General features: G+C 46.4%; 1 protein-coding gene and 1 non-coding gene across 2 annotated transcripts in view; both read left to right on the top strand.

Moving 5' to 3' along the window:
• LOC144170085 (uncharacterized) overlaps window positions 1-25,639 on the top strand; it is a 60,798-nt gene that overhangs the window by 6,656 nt on the left and 28,503 nt on the right. The window lies entirely within an intron of this gene.
• Trnar-ucg (transfer RNA arginine (anticodon UCG)) lies at window positions 2,485-2,557 on the top strand. The gene has a single exon. It is a non-coding gene; the product is annotated as a tRNA-Arg (tRNA).

Below are 25,639 nucleotides of genomic sequence, written 5' to 3'. Positions count from 1 at the left end.
CCGCAGCCCCGACTCATTGCGACGGAACTGCACAAAAATTCACATTTGTTGTTCAACCCTAACCCTGGTGTGCCACCCATGGAGACTGACGACAGGCTACCAACAACATGACAGAAGCGCATGCGCGCAGCGGCTCCACTTCAAAGCGGGTCGTCCGAGGATGAAAGTAGCCGGCCGGTCGGCGACGCACGGCCAGGAGGTCAGCGGCACGGCTGGGCCCCTTTCTCGCTTGCCGCCTACCATCGCAAGGCTTCCTTCCTTTGCTGAACCCCGACGACGGGGTTCTCGCCGTAATCACCACTGGTCGTTTAGCTGGACAAGAAAAAGAAGGGAGACAGAAAATGAGTCGGTAAAGGACAGTGACATTTCCGGCCGTGGACTAACGTCCACCTCGTTTCCTGCCGATGGCACCACTAGTAGTTTTTTTTTTTTTTTTTTTGTAGTAGTAGTTGTCATTCCCGCGTCACTACTTTCTTTCCTAACATCAGCCTTCCGTTGCAAATGGCAATGCAATATCTAGGGCATCTGTTTACAACGATGAGTTTGAGGAAATAGACGTGGCAGAACGCCCTTATGACTACTGCCTTCTCTGCGTTCGTCGGAAGCGCGACTCTTGTTCATAATTATTTTGGTCAAAGTGAGTACTGTGGGTCAACGGCGGCGAGACGGCCGACTAACTATGGTGCAACGAACGTCACTGCCACGTTGTTTGATACAAGTTATTGAGCGTTTACTCTACAGCGACCTGCTTCCTCGCGATGTCTATTGCAGTTTATCAAAATAACATGACGGTGAACATTTGACAGAGTGTTGTCGGACTAACCAAAAAGTTAGAAAATAGACATCGACATCGACATAGACATCGACATAGGCACTTTGTTTCATATCTGCAAAAAGAAACACGAGGAGGCGAGAGCAAATGTTGCATTCGTAGCTTGACAATGGTCCCACCTTCCGGTCACAAGGTCAGCAGCTACAAAGTTCCCATAGCACATGAATAAACGTATTCAGGAAGAATCGACATAAAGAAACTAATGCAAAAAAAAAAGAAATCATGGAATGCTATCATGACAAACTAAACGGTTAAAGCTCTCACGCCTGTACAAAAAATAAAAATAAAATAAAAACGCACACAAAAGTGAAATTACACGATTCAATCAAAGCTACGCGTATCAGAGAAAACAAAAAGTTGCATGCGATAAACACCTGTACAACACTTACATGGGGAATGTACAAACTCGCAAACAGTGGAAACAAAAAAAATATAAAAGCCGGCACGGTTTAAAAACATTCCATTATTAGTGACAATTGAGGTGGCGCACAAACACTTTGATATACATTTAAATGAAGCACATCTTTGTATGTAAGTTGATCAGGAGCAATACCGTTGATCATCAATACAATCAAAAGTTTAAGGATAATGTTTTGCATCAAGTGGTCACTATAATTTGCTTTAGTGAGACGAAGAGTCCAATACTCAGGTTGTCTCGCGTTGTAGGAATGTTTCTTGACTGTTCGGTTTACTCGTGTTCCTTGACATAGCAACACGAGTAAATGTTTTCCTGTCTAGTTCAGCAACCAACGTATTGCATAAACGCTAATTTTAATAATTGTTTGTATTAACCAAGCGAAACGATTTGAACAAAGAATTTGAGCAAAGGGTTATTCAATAAAAATATAAACGACAAACTCGATGTTTCAGAGATGAGGTTCTTTTCCTTCGACGTCCAAATCAATCGGAACAAAAAAAATGTGCAGATTCGAATTTTCATTTCGCATGAAGACGACGCACATGCAAAAAACAGTACTCTTTCCCGTGTTCGAGCAAACCAACCTTTGTTTTGTGTTTACGCGCTTACTTTAATTTTATTTTATACACGCTTACTTTAATTTTATTTTATTTCTTTGTACCAGCAGCCCCCCCCCCCCCCCCCCTTCCCCTTCCAGTTTTCAAGTTCTTCCCCCCGGATTTCTTTTTCAGTCATATCATTTTTGGTTTCCCGTGGAGTTTGCCTAGCGGAGTTTGCGGTCTCCGAAGCGCCACCGCATTGATGCAAGAAAAAGCGATACATTCACCATGAGCTCACGCAACCTCTCCAAGGCGCACCAAAAAGCCACCCAAAAAGCCACTGAGGACACAATGACCGGTATCGGTGGCCCCTGTCTCTCCCCCTTCGGGGAACAAGCTTCCGCGCGTCGCGGTCATACCGACGGCGCCCTTTTCTCCAGGAATCGCTCCTTCTTCGCCGTTTGTCGCCCCCTCGGCAATGAACTCTTCAAGTTGGGCATATTATGCACGCCCTAGACATTTCTACCTTTCTTCATGAAAAGAAGAGAAAAAAATTGAATAGGCTGGTTTGGTGAGAGCTGGGGCAGTCGTGTTCAAGTTCTCGATGTGTAGTTTACACAATGGAGAAGCACAACTGACACCCCACTCCCCTCTCTGCCAAGCGGGTTCGGCTTAAAGCAATTCACCCCCGTCCCGTCCGCGTGGCCTAATGGATAAGGCGTCTGACTTCGGATCAGAAGATTGCAGGTTCGAGTCCTGTCGCGGACGTCGCTACTTTTCTTTTTCTTTTTTCAAAGCGTCTGACTGATGTCGTCTGCTGCTCACCCAAAACGCACTTCCGGAAATACAACCTTCTCTTGTTATGATGATAATCGTGGGTGAAGTGAAGAAAAAGTAAAATGCTTCCCGTAATCGGAATCGAACCTGGGTCCCCGCGTTATGAAGCCGACGTCTACCCGACTGAGCCATTCCGGCACTTTTTTATTGCCTCCTTGGCATCAACGCAAAACACTCTGTACAGTGCACAAAAAGCTCCAGCCTCCAGTCGGCTCGATTGGGCGGCTTAAAACTTCTTAAACTGCGCTAGTACATCCAAAATAGGACTTCTTAAACAACGCTAGTACATCCAAAATGGGAAACCGCTCATGTTCTTCGGGCATGACTTTATACACTTCTCTTACATAAGCAACACCTTCAATGAAATACATTCGCACTGTATACCGTCATCGAAGGAATCTGGATTTGGAGAGGGGTGCATGGACGTGAAAAATTAAACAAAAAATTAACCCCTCCGTCTAACGGCGACGATGGTTGAACACTAGAAAAAGCCATGTAATTCCAATGAAGCTTTAAAGAGCACAATCGCAATGCAGTAAACCCCAGGTGTTCGCGTAAAGAGCGAACCGCCTTATGTCACACTCTCGGAAAATAGCTACTGAATTGATTCGTTTGGTGTTGGACTTGATTTTGGAAAGCTTCGCGTTCCACCGTCGTTGTCGTTGTGACAGTGGGGCAGTTGATTCTTAAAACAGGTGTCAAGTGACTCTGAACATCACCACAGGATGGATGCGTTACCAGCCTGGTTGTCATTTCGCGGGGCGTAGTTTGGAACACGCACCTTGAAGAAGTCGGCTTTCGCGAATAAGATGTCTTTCAGGTGCAACGGGTATTATTATTATTCTTTATTGAGTTAACAAGACATCACTAACTCCTGTTAGGCTCTTACGCGTTGCCTCAAATGCGCCAAGGGTTTTATTTGCGTTAAAACATTTTTACATGTAGGAAACATTCACGGGTGCTAGTAATTTCTGCTGGAGTTCATCAAGATCTCCTTCGCATATAAAGACAGTGGCGCAAATTATGCTCGAGGTTTCACGTGCTGTACCTTTTTCACCTCAGGTAATTCAGTGCGACTAATTTCACAAAAAAAAATTATGTGAACGATTCAAGCAACACAATGGTGACGCCCAGAAACAAGAACATCAGCATAGTGCCTTCACCAAACACGACGACCCTCCTCCAAACCGCAAACAATGGGAGCAAAAAAAAATATTGCTCCAGTTGTAGCCCATTCATCGAACAGCACGAAGCTCTGCTTGCACGCACGGGCTGTCCACCGCTGCGAGCCGTCCTGTCAATAATTCCGAGTCAAGAGATCCAAAGAATAAAGAGATCCAACGAGTCAAAATGTTTAAAATGAAATCTCTTGACTCGTTGGACATTTCTACCCATGTTGGATTTTATGACGATGCTAGGGTGACTCAGCAGATCTAACGAGTCAGGAGGTCCTATCTTGGACCTGTCGACTTGGATCACTTGACTGATGACTCGGTTATAAAGGGAGGTACAATAATGGGCTTGATTCCACGTAGCTTTTTCCCGGTACCTGTTGAATCGGTTTTCTTTTCCTGTTGCCTAGTGGCGGGTCCTTACACTATAGCAGGCCTGTATGCAGTTCCTTTTCAACAGGTCAAAGAACGGAGTATGTATTGGAATTACTCGCCGTGGGCAAACTCCGTTTCGAAATTTGCTCAATTTTGTGGGATATTTTTTTACGCTATATAGGACTTTAGTAAACAGTCACAAATTTTCGATACATGCTCTGTGTTCACCTTTTTAAGATTCTGGCACACTTAATCAGACACATTTCACAAAACCCGCTTTATTAAAAACCAACTGCTGGATTTATTGAAGCCGTTTCACCGAACACCGTTTCCTCAAATTGCCATGTAAGGATAAATTACACGTGTTAAAAATTTGGCTCACATCGTTTACATTATCGCTTCATTGAAATTGCTTGAATTTTTCTGAATAATTTGAAATTTCCAAATTTGACTTGATCTAAGTTAGCAAATATTAGAATATTGTAGGCAACCATGCGACTAGTTTAAAACAAGGCTCCCTCGCTGCCCCGCTGATACTCCTTGAAGGAGAAAAATTTGCTTTGGGGAAAAGCGATTCGCCCGATCCCACTACGGTGGTCCCTATTATGGTATAAAAAAATTACAAGTGCCGAAATACCAGTGTCGAGGGGTGGGGATTAGTGACAGTGCCCCATAATGTTTATCTTAGTTAATGTTTAACGACCGTGTTGCAACACCTGGCCATGGTTACGTGACTGAGTGTGCTAGCAGAAAGATAAAAACAAAGTGGGAGTGGCACATTTAAGTCAAGCCTTTCCGTCTGATGAATTTAGTGCAAAGCACCGTCCAATTCAGTGCTATTTTGTAAAACCGCGTTCGATGCAACGTCTTCATCTGCATTCGTAGGACCCAACCCTTTGGACCACTTGACTCATTGGATTTCTGACTCGTCTGTCGCATGGCTATTGGATCTTCTGGCTCTTTGAATTTCCTTACGCGAAATTCCTGCCAATGACTGCCCATGACACTAGTCTATAAGGCGCTGCCGCAGCATGACCCAACACCCCCCCCCCCGCAGAAGGAACTGATCTAGTACCAAAAACGTCAGGTTTTTCGTTCCTATGCATGCTGTGTGGTTTTATTTCGGCAGATTTACGTGCATTTTTAACCAGAAAAAGGTGGGTTCGAATGTTCCCCTTCCGTCGCAGCATCCTCCCTGCCGATTTTATGACGCCTGCTATGGCGATACTTCCTTTAGGGCATTGCTAGCGTGGCCATCGTGTACAGCTTCCGTAAACGAAAACAGAAAGTCGATATAATTCAGAGTATGGCTGGGAATACAAATTTGGATGCTGAGAAACTGTGAAAAAAAAAGAAGAAAACATTTGAAACCAGTACGGCGTCATAACTGCGGCCGTGAACGGCGCTCCCTTCCGCCGCCCATTTCAGGTAAACTAAGGCTCTAGGCTTCCGGTAAATAGTAAAAAAATATTCTGGCTAAACTACATAATGTAACCCGAGAAAATACTTCACCACATTCACTTTTCAGTGTCACTTAAAATCAAGAATTGGCAATAAATTTAGCATTATTTATTTTTCTAATTTAGCAAGGTGCTACTAACAAGGCTACTACTCCGCGCCTCCCCCCATAAGTTGGAATAATGTTATGTAGCTAAATAAATTAATTTTTTCAAACGCTTCCTTTATCTACTAAAATAGTCTGAAGAGCACCAGAGACCAACATATTGCCAATGAAAAGCTTTAATCTGTGATCGAACCCAATATACTGTAAGCTTATTTTAAGTAAGAAAGGTTTCTGTTTATTTATTTATTTTTTGCTTCCGCGTGGTTGTCGCCTGAATTCCTGCTCCCTGTACTCTTGGGCACACGTTCTTCGTGTGCGGCCCCGAAGTCAACGTCCGGCTGAGTCTCTTTCGCGCGCTTTCGGGCGAGTGGCGCCACTGCGGGGGCGACGCACGTCTGAGCCATTGTCCAACCCTTTCAGCGGCTGCTCTGTCCCGGGCGCCAAGGGCTGCCGCGGCCGCCTGACGTGTTGTTTAGCCGCTTAGGCGCGGCAAGAGCAAAGGCGAGACCGGTTAGAAGCGTCTTTGGAGGCTCTTGCACGACCTTGCACGCTTATGGCAAAGGGTCAACAAGGCCGCGGCCCAGTCAAGGTCACGGGAGTGATTGCTGCGCTGACGACGCTGATGGCTCCGGAAGGAGGAGGGTGGAGAGGAAGGGAGGGGTCATTCTCTGGGTCACTGGTAGAGGTTGGCTGCCAGGATCAGGTGGCCCATTTGGAGGGCCTGGCAAACGAGGCTAATTAAACGGATATGGGCACTTGCGGGGGACCGTATGAGGGAGGGGCGCCTGGGACATTTCGGTGCGGGACGTTTCGATGCACGAACATATTGGTTGCACGGACACATCGGTGCTCGGACACATCGGTGTACGGACATTTCGGTGACCGAATTATCGGTGCTTGCTTGTTTGAAACAGCCGTTATATTTTATTTTCGCATAACGTGAGTGATGGAGCATAATCTAGCGCAGTGATTGCATGTTTACATTGATGCCTTGTTTGACTCTCTCCAGTCATTGTTAGAAATTGAAGATTTGTATAATTTTGTTTACTACCTTGTTCAGAGAACATCTGTCATGCAGCCAAGTGATTGCATCTTTTTGCCAATGTTTTTTTTTTTTAATTTACGACATGGCGTTAATTTATACACGCTCTTGTTTGCGGCACGCAAATCAGCTAAAACAATTTGCCGATGTTTACGATGATGTAATGCATTTTTGTGATGTTTTGTCTGAATGAAAGGCACACTCTCACTATCCAAGGAAAGCAGCTTTACAAACATTTGATTGCCCCAAAAATGCAGAATATCGTTTAAGTTCTATGTAGGGTGCGCTGTGACGCTAAAATGAATTTGCAAACACTGTTGTCGCTAACTTTTTTACAGAGGAGTCTATAGGATATTGTTGTGGAGGAAGAACGGGCCTTTTTGAAAACAGCTGCAGCTTATGTATCTCCTCAATGCTGAGAAAGCTCTTACGGGTTGTACGTACAAATACCACTCATTCCGGTATTCGGGCAAACCGACCTTCGTTTTATGTTTGCACGCGTACTTTCATCTCATTTTAATTCTTTGTGCCAGCCTCCACCCAATACCTCTCCGCCCCGGTCTTTAGATTTCAATCTTCCCCAAATTCCTTTTTCAGTCATATTATTATTTTCAGTTTCCCCTGAAAACGTTACAGGCCCCTAAAGCGTCACCGCACTGATGACGCACAACCTCTCTAATGCGCAACAAAAGGCCACCCTAAAAGCCCCAGTGGACACAATGACCAGTGCCGTTGGCAACTGTCGCCCCCATCGAGGAACAAGCTTGCTGGGCCTTTGTTCAGTGGCGCAGCTACACCCTTCCGCACGTCGCGGTCATAGCGACGGCGCCACCTCTCCCGGAATCACTCTTACTTTGCCTTCGGTCGCCCCGTCCGCAATTCACTCTTCAAGTCGCGCATATCATGGACATGGACACCCCAGACATTCCTCGCTTTCTTCCATTGTAAGAAGGGAAATATTGAATAGGTTGATTTGGCAAGAGCTGCGAGAGTCATCTTCAAGTATTCGGCGTCCAGTTTACACAAAGAAGCACAATTAAGTGACACCCTCCTCTCTACAGAGGGGGCTGCGCAGCCCTCCCCACTCCTCCCCTCCCCCTTTCAGTAACGCCGGGTAGGTCTTTTCGGTACAGAGTGGTTCGCTACAGGGCGGTTCGGTACGGTCTTTTCGCTACACGGACATTTTGAGACACGGGCGTTTCGGTACGAAAACGAATTCGAGCGAGCGTTTGAGCAAAATTCGCGTGCGTGTTAAACATGGGAGTTGCAAGCACGCAAATCGAACCTGTTTATTAAAACTGTTGTTGCTCGTATTTCTGCGCTATTTTAGGCCAGTAAAAATTTATGTGGCCTTGCCAAAAAATGCCTATCTATTTGCGTAACAGCAGCCAGAAAAAGTATAGCTCGTTCATTACTTCGTCTCTTTAGCGACAGTATCATCATGTATTTTTTTCTCGCTTATTTTGTCAATAATCAGTGACAGTAACTATTTTTTGCACTTTTCAGAAACTGCAATAACAGCTGCGTAATTAAGCGCCACCGCAGGGGCAATGGAGCCTGTATCTTTCCAACGTAATGACGAAGAAGATCTTGCAATATTTTGGCATTACTTATTTGTGGGCGTTGCTTTCTCCTGATAACGCAATGCACATACCAATTAATTATCAATTCATTACCGAAGGCTCCTGTTGTATGCATTGTCGCAAGCTTCCGTCCCGGCCTTATCGTCGTTAGCAGTTACAATGCTGGGTTTTTTTTGTTAGCAGTTACAATGCTTTTTTTGTGAATTGGAAGTTGAAAAGGCTCTCGTATAATATTTAAAGCTATCTACAATGTTTTCTGCAACCTACAGAGATATATTTTTTGCAAGGACTGGTCGCTTATGATTTTCAGACAGTTCTGCCGGAAATTATACTTGTCATAATTTAGTCGGGTTTTATTCCTACTAGAGATAAATGGCACCTGCAGCTCCCCACCGTTAGTATTTTAAATAGGATAGTCTTTCTTGGGCTCATTAAACGCGGAAAATTTGTCCTCTCTGTTTATCAGTTTGTCTGCCTGTCCCTCGATTCAGCCGCCCGGCCAAAGTTATTGCAGAGGTTGAACTATACGTTTATAGGCAGCATTTTATAAGCGTGTTGCTGAGTAACGTGTTGTGGCTGAGTTGATTAGCTCGCATCGTACATTCGCGGGTACTTCAAATTTATCGGGTCCCGTAAAGGCCGCGGATCACGAAATTTTCCCAAATCATGGCAAGAAGAAGCTTCTCTTTTTAGTATTTTCTAAACCTTCACTCCCCCCCCCCCCCCCCTATCTACAGAAAAGACTGTCCGCCTAAAATAACCACCCCTATGACTTTAACGGTCGAAATTTGTGTGTGGAATTTTCAATATGTACTTTCGTTGAACTTTTTTAAAATTTCAATACATGAACAGCCCCAATCTTTTATTATCAGTGTTGCTGAAGAACAGAGTGATTGTTCGTTGATTTTCCGCCTGACTTCTTTGCGCTCGTCCGGGTACGAGGCTTCCCGTCGACAATGTAAAATTGGGGCCACGAAGACCGAAGTTAGAGGCATAGCAAAAGGTTTATGTGCACTTATTTACATTTGTACAAAATAATAAAAAAGGGGGAAAGCATTGGGATTGACTACAGAAAATACATAAATGCTCAAATATTCGTCCTCTGGCGGGGAAGGATTTTTCATCTACACCCTCGCGTTTCCCATCCACGTCATCGACGCCAGCGAGATCGCTTTCGCTTCGGCGCATTCAGCGAAAAAAAAAAAAAAAACGTGCCTGGGGCCCCCTAATGGGTTGCCTTGGCTAGCTGAAGCTGCAGCGCGTAATTAGGGGCACGAATGGCAGTGGGGGCCCGATCCAAGGGCGAGCGTTTCAGGCGAACTTCCGCGAAAGCAGGCGCCATGCACACTCCTACTGTACTTCCCGTGCGTGGAGAGGAATTCGGAGAAGACAGGTGGCTGACCCCCAGGGCGAACGCGCTTGGGGCCAACACATCCACCGTGCCAATACATCCAACGAGCTGATACATCCAATTTTGGCCACTGCATCGAACGTGCATTTACATCCAACGCGTCATTACATCCAGCGTGACATGACATCGAACGTGCCATTACATCCATCGAGCAACTTCGTCCAAAGCCGTGTCATTACATCCAATTTCGGCCAGTACATCCAATGCGCCACCACATTCAACGTTTCATTACTTCCCCGCACGCATACCCTGCTGCCTAACATAACTACATTTGCAGGCTTAATTCAACGCAGTCTGACTGAACTCCGCGCTGGAGTGTTTTAGCGGAGCGGGCAACTTGCGCTACGCTATACGCCTTCTCTTTTCCACGTGTAAGTGTTGTTTGGTACGAGGAATAATTGCACCCACACAGTTAATCAGTCCTAATTTCAGTGCCGCCGTGAAAACGGCAGGTTGTGCAGACGGTTTGTCGAGAGACTCTGGGTTTTGCAATAAACACAACATTGAGTTTTGTTTATTATACATTGAGTTACAAAACAGTGAGTTTTGTAACACTTTAATGCTACTTATATGACTGATAATTTGTTTCTAACTGCAGTGCTAAACCATCTCATGCTCATTTATAAGTTAGGTGTTTACTTTGTTTAACAGCACGGAAGAGCACTTAGTGTGTGAGAAATATTTTCCGCAGCAATAATACACGTCAAAGCAGCGTCCCCGGATATGAGCGACGTTGGATCGTGGCTCATTGGTATCTCTGAAGCTCACATTCGGTACTTTTGTTATATAGAACTTCGCTACTCTGAGAAAAAAAAATTAAAAGAATGTCTAAGTATTGGAATAACCAATTCAAATAACATTTACGAGAAAAGCAAGCAAATGAAAGATGATCGAGGAACTATCCTCAGCGCATATTTGCAGGAGAAATAGCTTGAAAAGAATGCGGATTCATAAGTAGGCCTTAATAAACCCCAACAGCACAGATGCCGTCTTTTAAAAAATAGATCCTGGAGATCCTGTCAAAAAACAAATTAAAATAAAAACAAAATAAAGAGATAAATTTACATGTTCATGCACCAAATGTTCCTTAAAACCTATAAATTTTTTGCTCTGGACCGAGATTTTGGACCGAACGGGCTGGGAATTCTGATGGACGTTCACCGTGGGGGTCAGCCACCTGTCTTCCCCGAATTCCTCTCAACGCTCGGGAAGTGGGGAACGAGCGTGCATGGCGCCTGCTTGCACGGTAGCTCGCCTAAAACTCTCGCCCTTGGATGGCGCCAACGATGCCCTTTGTGTCGCTAATTACGCGCTGCAGCTTCGCCTAGCAAAGGCAAGGGGGTGCCAAGGCATGCACTATTTTTTTCCCGCAGAACGCCCGGAAGCAAAAAAAGATCCAGGGATGGGAAACGCGAGGGTGTGGATAAAAAAAAAAATCCTCGGGAGGATCGTCAGAAATCCTCAGGCGCCCAGAAACCGCCACGGGAGCAAGTCTTGATGCGATTGCGAACGCTCTTGGTAACAGCTCCGGACGAACTCGCTGAAGTATGCGCGAGCGGTAGTAAGCGAAGCCGCCTCCCCACCTCAGCGCACGTACCAATTACGGTTTCGCCCTCCGCTCCCCCCCCTCATTCTGTCGCCGAAGGTCAAGAGGAGGTCGGGAAAGCCTTCCCCGACGCCGTGTGAAGAGCCGCCGGCTAGGCCCATACAAAGGGTTGCGACTCGCTGGCGTTGGCGGAGGCCCAACACCGGAGGCCACACCTCGCTCCCGCCGACGGAGGGGGACATAACAAAGCCACGTGAAGGGAAGGGGGTCATCGTCCCGACAGGGTCTGTCGACGCTGCAGTCATTACATCTTCCCTCTATGTGCCACTACATCCAAGGTGCCCCCGCATCCAACGAGCAGCTACATCCAAAAGCATATCAATACATCCATCGTGCCATTACATCCAACGAGCCAACACATCCAAACTTGGATGTACTGGCTCGTTAGATGTGTCGACTCGTAATCCCCCTTGGTCCAAAATCGCTGTCCAGAATAAACAATTTACGGGTTTTAAGGAGTTTTCAGTGGACGAACATATCAGTTTGTTTTTGTTTTGGTATGTATTTGGACCTAGATCTGTAGGATGTTTTTTTTTTCTTTTATGACGGCATCTGTGCTATTATTTGTGATTATTTAACGCCTACTAATGAATCCGCATACTTTTCAAGTGATTTATCCTGTAAACATTTGTTGAGGATAGTTCCTCGATCCTCTTTCATTTATTTACTTTTCGCATAAATGTTCCTTGAATCGATTATTTAATTACTTAAAGACATTCTTTAAATTTTTTTTCTGAGTAGCGAAATTATTTTTCACAAAGTACCGGATGTGACCTTCAGAGGTACCAATGAACCGCGATCCAACGTCACTCCTATTCGGGGACGCTGCTTTGACGTGCATGATTGCTGTGAAAAAATATTTTTTACGCACTAAACGTCTATCTTATAAAGAAAATGAAATGGTTTAAGAGTGCAGTCAGAAACAAATATAGCGCTAAAGTGTTCCACTAGATTTTTTAACTTACATCATACCACGCGATTTGAGTTGCTGCATGCGGCTCATTATAACCTGCAGCATGCCTGATGCATACAGTCGGCACTTGCTTTTTTTATATATATACCACGTATAATGTCGCGCCGACATCTGCTTCTGCGAACACCATTTTAATGGGTAATGTGCGGCTCAAAAAAGTACTGTTGATGGGGAGCTGCAGGTGACATTGGTCGCAGGTCAGGACCATATTGTGGCAAAACGCCAAGAATTAGAGATGAGCAGTCCTTGCGAAGATGAATAACTGTATGTATGCTGCAGAAAACATCGCAGAGTGCTTTCAACCTCATTACAGAGCATTTTCAACTTTTGATTCACAAACACAATAAACCCGCCGCAGTCCCAGCTAACTACAAATAAGTCTGGACTGAAGCGTGGCCGGCAAGCTACAATAGGTGCATTCCGTTATGCATCGCTAATAACGCCTCAAGTACTTGCGTTATCAGAAGAAAGCAACGCACACAAATGCAGAATGCCAAGAAATTGCGACCTCTTGGTCATTAATTTATAAATTCACAGGTTCCTTTCGCCGTACGCTGGCACTCATTCACGCACCTGTTGTCGTAGGGACTCTGCAAAGTGCAAAAAGAAAATACTATTTTCTTTTTGCTATATAATAGTCACTGTAAGGTCCACTTATGAGATTAGCGGCCAGGCGCCCAAGCTGCGCGTGAGAACCCGCCGCTCTGTCTGGTGACTCTACGCTGCAACCGCCGCCAATTCGTCACGGCGTGCACGGGAGACGGATTGTCTGGCCCACCGCATACCACAGGGATAATACCCCATTGAGAAAGCAGACGATTCGGGGAACCGCCGTCGGATTCTGGGAACCACCGTCGGCGTGACGCGCGGAGGTAGGGGGATTACCGGCGTCGAAGCGCGCGCCGTGCAAGAAACCATTGTTAAAGCGCTCCCGCCGGCGCAGTGCACTGTCGCCGTCTTTCGCTTTCACCCCGCGGGGTCGCCCGCACCTGCTCGTCTGCGGGCGTGCCGTTGACCCGAAGATGGCGGCGCCTCATTGAATATTCCGTGGCGTGCTGAGTGACAGCTGTCTACGTGAATTTGGGCACTCCCATACGCGTGTACGAACGCTACAGGGGCGTTCCCGAGAAAGGGTGATCTCGAGGTTTTATAAGGCCAAACTTGGCTGTTGGAAATCGTTCTTGTCTGAGCGCCGAGCTGGGGAGTTCCCGGCGGGACAAGGAGTCTCGACCGTTAAAGCTAGGTTGGGATTTGTGATCCCCCTAGTCGAGGTTAAGATCGCGTCGGAGGTTTAGGGTGCAGCGCCGTACCGGGCAACTAGACGGATCTTGCGGCGAAACAGAGTCTCAGCCGTGGTTTCTCGAGCGGTTTGTGTACGCTCCGAGAATAGGAGAGTTAGACGAAGTTGAGGAGCTCGAGTGATTTGTGCGCACTCGGAGCTAGCGTCTAGCTGCAGGTTGAAGTTTTTCTTTTTGTTACTCATATAAACTTCCGTTTCACTTAATCAACCCAACACCTCGAGTTCGTCAATTCGACCGCCGTCTCCAAGAACTTCAACACCATTGCCCTGCCAGCCTCCTGCCAAATCAACCGGGGCCCGGGCGATTGGGTTCCTGATCGACACCGGACTTCGGGGAAACGATCTTTACTGTCACTCTCAGTGATTCTCGAAAAAAAAAAACAATTGATAATAAGTCATCAGAAAACGATTTAAAAACACGATACTGTCATTGATTTGTTATATAAAATACTGGTGATAATAAGTAGCTAAAAAACAAAATGATGCTACAAATGCTACAAACATCCCAGCTAATATTTAACACATAAACCGACTTTTTTTTTCTACCAAGGCCGTATAACCATCCTCTATCCTAAAACAGCGCACAATTTTGAACAAGAACAAAACGCATGGAGCCTAGAGCACTCGCGAGAATTCGTCTATGTACCGAAACGCCCGTGTTCCGAAAGGTTCGTGCACCGAAAAGACTGTAACGACACGCCCTGTACCTAAACGTCCTGTACAGAAAATATTGGAGCCGAGTAACGCCAATATAAATGTGATCGTTGGTTAGTTTTGAAGTTGAACCGACACCGAATGCAACGTAGGCGAGATTGATAAAAAGAATATTTTTAAATTGGGAAAGTTTGCTATAAAACGGTGGAGGCGAATGTGTTTAAATGTACGTAGACAGGAAGTTTTCACTAAGAAAGTCTAAAAGGCTCCGGTGATACGGCCCAAAGAGGCAGCGTCTGTAGTCGGGAGGCCGGCCTGGGTTGAGTCCCACTACGTAGTACTTGCTGTGTGCGGAACGTTGGAGGCCACGGCAAGTCCACAGAAGATGGTGAATATCTGCGGTCGATGCCGACGTGGTGCAAAATTGACATGTTCGGCCAAACGGAGCCGGTCGATCCGGGGGCCAGGTTTGGGTGACAGCTGGTGTAAGAGCAGCCCCGACGCGAATCCTTCGTAGCGCCACCTCCTCACGGCGGGTGAAAAAATATTAAAATGGAATGCACACGCGCTTAAGCTAGCTCGTTTTTTTTCTGTCTTTTATTTTTTCCAGGCGGTTTGGCCAGGAGAAGGGGAAAGGATAGACAGGAATGGACTAAAAGTAGCAGCGTCTTACACCGTTGGATGAAGTTAAACAAAGGCGCTTCCGTAACACTTTAAGTATTAGAGTTATTCACATTATTTTTAAAATAAAAGAAATGTTGAACGGAAGTAACTTAACGACGTTAATTCTTAACATACTACATACCGAAATTGAGTTTTACGCGCTGACGTTCCGCCTCGGTTAAGTGTTCGTTTCCGCCTACGGCGGTGCAAACACAACTATCGAACGTAAAATCATCACTTGACGAAATTGCAATATTAAAGCGAAAATGTAAAAGAATGCCTGGGACAGCCCACGCAACGAAATGTCCGTGCACCGAAATGTCCGGATACCTCCGCCGGGGATAGTAACATCGTGATGAAAACGTAGCGGAGACGTTAGGTATAAATTTCAGAGAGAGAGAGAGAGAGAGAGAGAGAGAGAGAGAGAGAGAGAGAGAGAGAGAGAGAGAGAAACTCTGAGAGGAGCGAATGAAACCCCTAACAGAGCCCATTTGTCTTAGGTTGATAATTTGTTAGTTTTATTCTGCTGTTTTGTCTCATTTTCCTCTGGCAGCGCAGCTGCCTTCGCTGCATAGACGTTCCCTGGTTTCCAGTAAATATTCCATGAAAGTAAATTCAATGTTCATAGGCTTCATTTTACTGCTTTAAAGGGGTCCTGAAATACCTTCCGCCGATCCATGGATCTACATGTAACCAAATAAAGCAATGTATTAGCAATCTCCTCCCGCAAAAATTTTGTTAAAGCGATGAGTATTAGCTGAGAAATCGTAAATCAAAAACCGTGCATTACCGTCGCGCCGCGTTTCCTCCTCCTTTCAACTTACTCTCCGCTGTTGACGGCGGCGAGCCATCCCTCCCATGATGCTGCGCTCCGCACCGGTGACGTACTTCCGTTATTGCGCTGCTCAAACTGTCGTCTGCTATGGGCCAGCTTTGTTGACACCATGAATCCTGCACTCCACTCAATGCTGGAAAAGCGAACGAAAAATCTGGCCGCATGTATGCGGCAGCCTGGCCTTTGCCCTTTCGCGGTGTACGTTGATGGAGTTGCTATCGGCGGCACGTGACGTTTTATCGGCGGCGAACGCGCAGCCGCACGGGGAGGTTCTCGTGCGCTCGCTCCCTTGGATGCACAGCGCACTGTTTATCCAAAAAGCGCCGTATCAGATGTGGCCCCGCTGGTGCCGGGTCTTATTTTGTGGCGGTGGTAATTCCTGCCGGCGGCATGTGAAAAAGACATTTTAAACCGATACAGAACCCGTGCACAAAACGCCAGTTCAGCTTGGGGCGACGCGTGGTGGAGAGCGGCAACGTTGGCAAAACATGCGCCGCCGCGGCTCTGAGCTTTCTAGCGCTGGAGCGAGCACCATTTCTTTGACAATATCAGAGTCCTTCAATGCTTTACTGACAATATCAAACATCGGTTTCCCTGGCAACAAGGCACAAACCGCTCTAGAAGTCAGTTACGGTTGCGTGATCCCGGTTCAGCTTGGGGCCCCACCTCGCGGCATATGGGCACTGCAGGCATACTACTCACTCCCATTTGGAAGTGCGAGATGCGTTTGGCATTACAGCAGGCGATGGTGTGTGTGTTGTGGACGCCTTTGTTTCGCGATGAAATGCGACGTTGTGCTTCTGCGGCTGGATAGTGCTTCCCATGGTCTGGATTATCTTTCTCGAGCGGCGTACGACTCAACCTCGCATGGGGTATGTGCAGTGTGCGTGGCTAAAAGCCATCTCGGCTCGTGCGCCAGAGTTAAGTGACTTGCTGTTCGTCCCCGCAAACCGCGCGCGAGGTGAGTGCCGAATTTACGACGGGCAGGAGGAGGCAACCCATCGTCTGTCAATCGCGGTTCGGACTTGCAACGCATGTTGTGACGTTCTATTCGTTCGAAACGCATCTCTGGATTGTTTGGAAGTTGAATAAAATGTATGCGTCTAACCCGGGCATTCGGCTCAGGGCGTTCTCTGCGATTGCAAGAAAGAAGTGCCACGGGGCTTCAACGCCTTCTTTATAGAACGTACTCAAGTAAGAGAATATCCATGTCGTGTTATGGCCCTGTTGCATTCAATACAAGCGGTTAAGCGTTTTTTTACACTTGTTTCGTTTGTCGTAAAATGTCCAAGCACTCCGGCACTCCGCTGGCAGATCAGCCGGCGAGCCGACGCTGAGCAGACGACTCATCTCTTTGCCGGAAGTGCGTGAAAAAGCCGCCCAATAGCAGGATGTATAGCTCATGACGAACATCTGGGAATCAATGACGTAGACATGTGAAGATGGCGGCGTCCAAAAACACGAAGGGAAGGGTGAGAAAAAAGCGACAAACTTTGCAACAAAAGTGTGAGCTTTCCGCTGCGCGTAAAAGAGTAATACTTGGCACATATGATGTTGACGACCCAATCTAACGATTGCGCTAGTCAATTTAGTGTGCACAAAACGCCTTTCAGGGCCCCTTTAAAAAAATGTCTTGAAGGCAATGGCGTTTCATGTGTTCCCATGTTGAAGCGAAGGTCCTCACTGATGCCGCTGAACGCCAATACGCCCTGCAGGAAAGCGAACCTTCTCTGACGATGATGACAAATGATAAGGCGTGAAATGAAAGGAAAAAAAATGAAGCCGTTCCACTCAATGTGAAAGCTGTCGGAATTGCAGAACAGTGATTCGCCGTAATGGGCTGTTGTGACGCCGTTATCCGCTCACTCTTACCAACCATCACGCTCTTCGCCGCCCTGTCCCATTCCTGTCCTGAAATTCAGCGGAGGTTTGTCCAACGCTTTTCAAATTTCCCGCTTTCGCAGTGCTCGCCCGCCTTCTGCCTTAAAGTGCGCCAGCGGGAGTTCTGTTCGCTTTGTGCTTGCTTTTCCACCCGCACGTGCCGGCGTTGCACTGCCACTTTTTTTAAAGACGATAGTCTTTCTTGGGCTACTTAAACCCAGAAATTTTGGTCTGTCTGTCTGTCCGTCTGTCTGTCTGTGACTCGATTCAGCCACCCGGCCAAAGTAAAACAATGCCTGCGCAATAGTCTTATATAGCCACAGCTAAATGTGCCCGTCTAATTCCGGTGTAATGTTCATACTTGTCAATATTGTTGAAAAACAACAAGACATTACGCATATATTAGACAACAAATTAATACAAAAGTGATATTTGCAGCGTTCCTTTATAAAAAGTCGTACATGTTTGATTTTGGCGAGATTAAATACTTCAACTGAAGAAAAAAATATCACTCCGCCGTCGCCTCCTGTCGCCAGCGCCATATAGCTTCAGGAGGCATTTGAAGAAATCAAGTGGCAACAGTTACGAAAGGTTCCACTACATAGATTCCACGTTCTGCTTGGAACGCACGTGGACTAGGGAAACGCGGTTCTATAAACGTTGAAGTAGGGCGCCTCGATTCACGCGCGTCTTCGCCGTACGGCAGGTAAACAAAAATAGGCTGGCGGGTAAACAAAAATAGGCTGGCGATTACGATACTCCCTAATGCGATATTTGGGCGCAGCTGCAGTGCGCTGAGGCAGCACTCACTCGTGGGTTCTCTCGACGGCAGCGATGATGAACCTCTGCGTCGGCGGCGCGAAGTGCGTCTTAGGAAGAGACCGCGAACTGCGTCTTAACTGACAGCACATCATAGTCACGCGCACGCCCCCCTCACATTTTCACCAAGCGTCGCGCCGTCGAGCGCATCGTGCGGGCACAGCATACTGCCCCCTCTGGCTCGCGCCGCCACGGTGAACCACCCTCCCCTCCCAATTTCGCCCCACTCTCCTCCTTTGCTTTCTTTCACAGTTCGCTTTTTCTTTCACTCGTCGGTCTTGCCATCGTTCACTCGGTAACGACGACGGCGACGCGGCTCAGCCCAGAGACGGCCGCCAAAGGGCTGCGCCATAAAACGAAAAAAACAACACGGTGACGCCGAATTTTTTATGAGTTTGCAAGGGGATGAGTCTCCAACACATACTGTGACAGCCTTCGTTGGCGATATGTGAGTGAATGCAAACGGGGCTGGAATAAAAGACAATATGCTTTGGACGGTTGAGATTAAACGACAAAATTATTAGGTCGGTTGGTTTGGGCAAATTTTTTCGGATCACGTTGGTTACGCTGTCGCCTTGGTCTTCAAATATCGGCTTGACATGTCACTTGAAGTCATACATAACGCAGTTTTTTCGCCGGATAAGTTAAATTACGACAACACTACAATCATTAAGCTATACTGGTCAGAACATGGCGCTAATATCTTTTATTGTGCATTTCAACAAAAGCACACCTCTTGGTACTTAATTAACGCGACAAATACGGCATGTTAAGGCAGGCTAAGGCTGACGCGAAAGAGAGGAGGCGTTGACCACGTGCATTTAACAAAATGGACGTTAAAAAATAAATGTTATTCGTCTGTATGCCATAAAATGATAACGTCCTTTTGAGATGGAAATAATAGTACAGGAGGGAAAAGGTACAAGCCCGGAACAAAATAATGCGGAGGGAAAGCGAGAGAGAGGGGGGGCACACCGAAAACAACCACCTGGTACACAGCACGCGAAAAAAAGGTACATTTGATATGTGTGGCTAAATTTATTGCAACAAAAAAGAACCACCACTAAATGCAAAACGACGTCGGGAATCGATAGTGTTTCAGCATTGATAATTTCACGCTTATAGCAATGCTAATAAGTTAATAACATATTTGTTTAGGAAAGGATGAAAGAATCCTAATAGTGCCAGGGGAGATATTAGTGCTGTTCATCGCTTTTATTTGATTCGTGCGTGCCCGATTGATGAGAAGAGTCCGTCCAAAGTCGGTCGGCGGTCTAACATCCATTTGAGCAGTAAAGGGACGTCCAAACAGGGTCAATAAGTCAAACGGGGTCAAACAGGATATGCAGGCGAGTGAGAACATCTTACGTATTTGCACATGTATCTGATGATGACTATTTCGAGCAAATGTGGCGACTTCACGCAATACGCTGCAAGCTGTTATCGAAACAATCGTAGTCGTACAACGCAGTTCATTTACCAACTAAACAAAGGAAAAATCGTATGACGATTCAAGTGAGGCCCCATCCTGTAATTTTCATGAAGAAAGAACGCGGTTGAATGCTTGCGCGATTACCAACTATCAGTCGTAACGCCATGCTTAATAATTAGCTTAGTATTGCCTGTCCGTCAGCTGACTAGATGACACTTGCATGAACTGTGTTGCTTAAGACGCCCTCGAGCTCTGTTCAGGGCTTTATTAAGGGTGTATATTAACCCTATGGATGGTTGTCTTTCGGTCTCCAATTTTAAGAGAGAGAGAGAGAGAGAGAGAGAGAGAGAGGGAGAGGGAGAGAGAGAGAGAGAGAGAGAGGGGAGAGAGGGAGAGAGAGAGAGAGAGAGAGAGAGAGAGAGGGAGAGAGGGGAGAGAGAGAGAGAGAGAGAGAGAGGGAGAGAGAGAGAGAGAGAGAGAGAGAGAGAGAGAGAGAGAGAGAGAGAGAGAGAGAGAGAGAGAGAGAGAGAGAGAGAGAGAGAGAGAGAGAGAGAGAATAGGGGGGAGAGGGGGGAGAGTTCATAAAATAGACATATTACTGAAAAATAAAACAAAAATATTACCTGTCATTTCCAATTAAATTATTGAACTTGCAGCAAGTTATCGAACCATGCACCAGATCAGCAATTCCATGCTTGAGTACCACGCCTAAGTAGCTTAATCAAACTATACACAACGTCACCGCAGTAATTACCTAACGTCATCACGGAACAATCAAACATTGTATGCGTACAATAACCTATAATATAGAGTGTTATGTTGTGGACGCTGTGTGACCATATATTTGTTCGATACGCCTAATCGGTAACCGCACACTTTCCGCTTGCCTGGCCGCATGGAATGCTATCAGTGATGCATGCCTTCTTATCAAAAAATTGTGGTACCGCATTCCATTTCAGCGACAAACTGTCACCCCTGCATTGTTAGAGATCCATTTCATGCCAGCGCTGCTTGGTTGCACTAATTTTTAAGCGGTCGGCATTTAGCCTTCACCCTTTATACTTGTAGAACTTGTTAGTGAAAAGCGACTTTACATAGCAGCCGATTCATATTTCCTGGGTGTAGGAACAAATGGTTCCGAAACAAATGGCCCCAGAAATTTTTGGTTCCGGAACAAATGGTCCCAACTCGAAACTAGGAACAAATGGTCCCGGAATTTATGGTCCCGGAACAAATGGCCCCGGAACAAATGGTCCCGGAACAAATGGTGCCAGGCACCTCTTCGGGCAAAATGATTATATAAAACTCCACTTGGGTGCTCGGTTTAAATTTGTTATATCTTGCTAGAGTGCAGTTTATAATTTATTTAGTTTCTTTATTTTTGTTTTCTTTGTTTTTTCAGATTCCGTTAAACCGGTTATCTCAATTTACACTATTATTACGGTTAAACGCGGTATTTCTGCCAACCATGCATTTTGTGCAAGCGCAGGGCATTACACGATTGGCTCGTTTTAACAATTTTTTTATTCCTCCCGCCGTTCTCCTCTGGCCTTTTTTAAGTGCGAATGCACTTTATAAGCGACCCCAAACCATCCACCGCCGGCGGCGGCGGCGGCGGCGTCCGCAGTGCTCCTCTATATTTAAAAAAGAAACAGCATCCGGCGCCAGGTTTCGATCCGAGGACTTTGCGGCCGCAGCGCGACGCTCTACCGACCAAGCCACGGAAGCCACGCTGATATCAGTGTGAGTAACGCGCCTTATATCTTTAACGCATTCAAACTACGTCGTCAGCGGCGTGCGTTGGCGACTCAGCGGCGTTATAGCGGCTTGATAACTGCGTGGTGTACACGTGATACTACAAACCCGATGGAAGAGATGGAAGAGAAGGCGGCGAGGCGGTGGGCTGCGGGGGCCGAGCGCAAGCGCCGCAAGCGGGCCGACAACCGTGCATTCGCACTTTCACATTCTCCCCCTCGGGGAAATGCGGGGGAATTTTATGTTAGTCTTCGCGTTTTTTATACGTTGAAAACGAATATTCTTATTTATTACTTCTCTCTCTCTCTTTCGTTATTTAATTTTTGTAATATTTTCATTTTTTTCTGTTTTCGACCTTTTGGTTGATCAATATATCGCTATTCCAATTATCTGCCTTGCCACTATATTCGCAAGGGGCACGCCCTATAGGAGGCGTGCAAAGCGATCCAAGATGGCTGTCCTAAGGAGGATCGGGTGTTCCCTCTACGGACCGCCGCTTGTGGGCGCGTTGAAAGCAAAGGGGTTAGCTCTACTTTTTAACGTCGTTAGGTGGCGGTGACGCCAGATTTTAATGGCTGTCCTTAACTAAGATATTACGTGCCACATTAGAACTAAAGATGAACATTTCGCCCCACAAGCGGAGGTGAAGAGATATGGCAAAAGCTGCTCACGTCGCTTTGCTGCGGCGGTAGGGCTGCCAGCGCTCGATCTGTGACGGTACAAAGCTAAGTTTCTGCCTCCAAATATTTCGCTGGTTCACTAGCCACCACCACAATTAGTAGAGTTCGCTCATTAGCGGTTCAGACTTATCAGAGTACGCGCGCTTACTAGGCGTTTTATTACCGCCTAATTACTTGACAAATCCTGCTTGTGTAAGGCATTTTCATAGTAAACCGCTCGGTGCGTTGTGTCGCTCCATGCAGAACACGCAAGTCAATGGCCTGGCCAGCGTGAATAGTAATAGTTTCCCAATAGGTTTGTTTTACCACCAGTGAAGGCAAGGATATAAACGTTTCCAATCAAACTATACCTAAACGTGACATTTTCTACATGTTTAAAACAACAACAAGTGCAGTAGCGGTCCCAGGGATTGGTTTTGGGAGAGGGGGGGGGGGGGGGGGGGGGGCGAATAAAAAACCGCTCCTCTCCTTGCGCCAATTCTGCGGAGGAGGTGATAAGCATGCAGGCGTGTGCGCGTAATGCGGTGTAACCCGCTTGTGCACAAATCACTTAGCGACACAGTGGTTTTTGGCGCCCCTTAGGTGGTGCAACGGCTGGCTCAAGCCCGCATTTCTGACGTTCACAACACGCTTTCGGCCTCGCACAAGTGGTATTTAACCTCGCGCAAGTGGAAGGCTTAAAAAAAAAAAACAAAAAAAAAAAGGAGCTGAGGACCTCTTTAGGGGGGGGGGGGGGGGGATCGTTGCTACTATCGTTGTTTGTATTTTGTATCGTTGCTAGTATTAAACGTCAGCCAGCGTAATTTAAACAACAGTTGCGTTGCTCCGCTTCATAAGAGAACTGCATTTATGAAGAAAATTATGCAGCCCGTTATTGTATTCGCTCTCAACACCGGCCGAGGGCTACCCAGTTCACGCAGATTTTGATTGAAATGTCTGCCTCTGGCTTGCCTGGTATTCGGAATCACAAAAAAGGCTAGCAAAGGAAGCGAGCGATGACGTACACGCGCGACAAAAAATTTGTATGCTGCATTTAACTCAAGTAAATTCAGCCTTAGCAAATATATTATATATGAACAGATGCAAAATACACTGTGCACAAATACAAATATATAAACATAAATACATTGACCCCTGTCCTTCCCTCATAAGAGCGCTCATGCATGCAGTAGTGGTGGGACCATTTGTTCCAGGACCATTTATTGCGCGACCGATATTTCCTGCATCCGAGATAACTTTTTCACACGGAACGAGCGACGGCGGAAATACGCATACGGTTACAGTCAGCGCTTTCTCTAGAGGAAGATTACCAATTAGACCTCATTGCATGGCGTCCCCCCTCAACCTCCCCCCCACACACACACCCAAAATTATAAGAGGTGCACATACGGCTCCTTACGTAGGCTAATTGCCAAAACATTACGTATTATTTCAAGCTATGCGATTTTCTGTGTTTAATGTTATGTATATGTGAATCTGTTGCGACATTGTCTTCGTTACGCGAGGGACCTTTGTCTGGCATGCAATCTTCTCGTAACGGTTGCGGTGGTGTGACAACTAGTCGTATAGCTGCATCGAGCGACTGTCATACTGCATGACTCATGGCTACAGGGATATATGCCCACACATTTCTATGTCGGAGGCCGAAACGCATTTACTACTTCCACTTTTAATTAGCTGCAGCCGACGACTTCGCGTAATGTCGCATTTAATGCTTTCGGATTAAAATGACAAGCGGCTTGTCTACGCCAGTTATGGTAAAGAAAAGGCACGGAAATTATGAAATCCCGGAGGTCTGGCTTGTATAATTCTTGCCACACACTACACATTCAGCACTGACATAAATTCACCCGATATTGCAGATATAATCCCGCCACCACATCGCCCAAACCAAAAACTTGTCACGCTCGTATTGGTGCCTCAATCGAGACAAGAGCGCTCTGCAATACATTGTAGAACTGCTTGAGCGCAGTATCATTTACGGGGCTAGCTTACAGCAAACCATAATAAACAATAAACGACGTTACAAAGACCCAAGCTAAATTTGAAACAATTCTATTCGCGCTCTTCATCAAGCGTATCCAGATGCACAGTACCTGCATCGATTAAATTCTGGTCATGGGGCACTTCGTCGGAACGTTTTACTAACGCGGGTCAGAGTGCATTGAGAACCAATCCCTACATTGACAGCGAGGAAAGGATGGTCCTAAGCAATGATACGGACGCACCTACAAATTGCAAAGCAACCCTCTGAACTTCTCGTTACACCCCACATCTAATTTCTCACCACGTGCCCTTGTCTCCGGAATAACCAAGACTTTCATAACCAACCCCCCTACGACTCATCTTCTCGAGCAATAATAGCTGATACTATTGCATGTAGGATACGGTCTTGGAATCTGCAAAATGTGCCCCTCCCTCTTTTTGAAGTAAAGTGGCATCCCTTTGCTACTGCCGTGATCGTCGCCATAAAGAACGTGAGTGCATGCTCAGACCTATTAGTAAATAGAAAACGAGCTGTTGCGTTCTTTTTCGGAGAGCAGCGAACACACTAACTACGACAGACAAATGATCCAATTTCTGCTGTCTCGCTTTTGAATTCGCTAAGTCCTGACGTTACGTTTTCTAATTGACTCCGCCTTTTTTAAAATTTAAAACAAAAACATTCTTGTTAAACATTTGACGCTTGAACGAATCGTAACTGGAGTAACCTGTGTTTTGATTTGTTTGAGTAATATTGTATTTATATCCAATCGTTTTGAGTTACCCTGCTGTTTGAGTTATAAAGGCTAGTTGTATCAATCTGAACAAATTTGCGTTTTGTCATCATGTTTTCTTTCAACATATCTGGTTGGACGGCAGCGTTAGTGTGCAGACAACCCCAAAACTGCTCGTTGTTTCCGGCCGAGGTTCATAGGCGGCGCCGTGATGCAATTCTGCCTGGAGTTCCTTTATATAGCTCCCCAAGGGGAGCAGAGTTGCGCGTCCATCCGTCATCTTGAGTTCTAAAGTCATGCGGGAAAGCCACCCGTCACAAGTGTAGGAGCCGCCGCCGTGCCAATGGCAATGGCGCGGAGGAGTCTGCGCGTGCGCGTGCGCGTGCCAACAGCTGCGAGACAGCGTGATTGCGGGGATAGTCGGCTGCTTATCAGCTGAGCGGCCGCCGCTGCCGCCACCACAGCAACCGCCGCCGGTCACTTGAGCAAAACTGACTGAAAACGTTGCCTTGTGCGCAACACTGAAAGCAGGCTTCGCTGTGGTAAGCTGG

This window comes from Haemaphysalis longicornis, unplaced genomic scaffold (genome assembly GCF_048455015.1).
Source record: "Haemaphysalis longicornis isolate Haplotype H1 unplaced genomic scaffold, Haemaphysalis longicornis Haplotype H1 scaffold_2, whole genome shotgun sequence".
Classification (NCBI taxonomy): domain Eukaryota; kingdom Metazoa; phylum Arthropoda; class Arachnida; order Ixodida; family Ixodidae; genus Haemaphysalis; species Haemaphysalis longicornis.
Note: the sequence above shows the minus strand (reverse complement) of the source record. Positions and strands in the feature narration are given on the sequence as shown.